Source organism: Seriola lalandi, unplaced genomic scaffold (genome assembly GCF_002814215.2).
Source record: "Seriola lalandi dorsalis isolate HSWRI2012SDOR001 ecotype SW California unplaced genomic scaffold, Sedor1 jcf7180002054956, whole genome shotgun sequence".
Taxonomy (NCBI): domain Eukaryota; kingdom Metazoa; phylum Chordata; class Actinopteri; order Carangiformes; family Carangidae; genus Seriola; species Seriola lalandi.
This window is the reverse complement of record NW_019525507.1, coordinates 13,641-14,901: the sequence shown is the minus strand read 5'-3', so window position 1 is coordinate 14,901 and position 1,261 is coordinate 13,641.

Below are 1,261 nucleotides of genomic sequence, written 5' to 3'. Positions count from 1 at the left end.
AAGATGCAGCTCTCCATGACAACACAGGACACCTCAGAGTCTGCAACATCAGGTACAAACATCCAGCAAGGTTGACTTAAGCAGAAATATAATCCAGGTCAGCTTCTTTTAGGACAGTTTGTTGATGTACCTCAAAATAAAGATAATGCACATTAAAGTTCAATCCAATTAATGAATGAATGTTGAATCCAGGTGAGTTGTCTTTAAAGGCCTGGGGCCACATTCACAAAGTTAACTTACTACAAGGAATCCTCTTGAAGGCCACTATATCTAGGGTTGCAAAATTCCGGGAATTTTCAAAAATGGAAACTTTCCATGGGAATTAATGGGAATAAACGGGAATAAACTGGATTTTCAAAATTGAAGGTTGGCTCTTCATAGGGAACTTAAATATAGTTGAGGAAAGTATATGTTAGCATAATCTTGACTAAAACAAACAGATGCCATTCAAAAAAACTTGAATATCCATGCCATTCCTCAATCACATGCACAGAGCACACTGCTTACTGCATGTCTAAAGAGACCACACCCCCTACTGGCACTGTGCATGCCTCCATCATATGTACAGAAGATTTCTAGAACACTGGACCACACTTTTGAGCCTGAAGCACAAAGACTGTTGAAGGCACACATTTGAGCCTGTGGACTAAACAAAGTGAAGTAAGTTTTGATGATATTATGCGGAAATATATTTATTAAATGTTTAAATAGCAAATATAACATACAAATGTATTCATCTAGCTGGCAATTTGATAAGTTAGATGCTAAATAAGCCATAGCTAGCATAACATAAGGAAAATGCTAGCTACCACATGTGGCCGTTTTTTTCTGCCTCCTGCAATATGTTTTGAAGATCATTCCAGTTGTTTAGCTAGCCTCACTATCTATATCTGTTCATCACATTGCATTAGTATTCTTACAATATCTTGTATTGCATTATTATTCTTACAAGCTCTTGTCTTAATTTTACAGAAAAATGCCACATGCGCCATCCGATGTGTGGAGACATTTTACACCAGCTAATGTACAAAGGAAGTCTGTATATATGTGTAAGTATTGTGATGAGTCATACGTGAAGAATGCCACAAAAATGCAGCAGCATATTGCAAAGTGCGTTTTGGAGGGAGAGTGGCTTTTTTTCATTTAACATTTTGAATGGGACTTTGTGGAGATTTTTGGATGGGGGGTTGCATTTTTGAATGAGTGGGGTTGGGAGATGGGTAATATTGAACCCAACATTCCTGTTTTTGTTCATCCATGA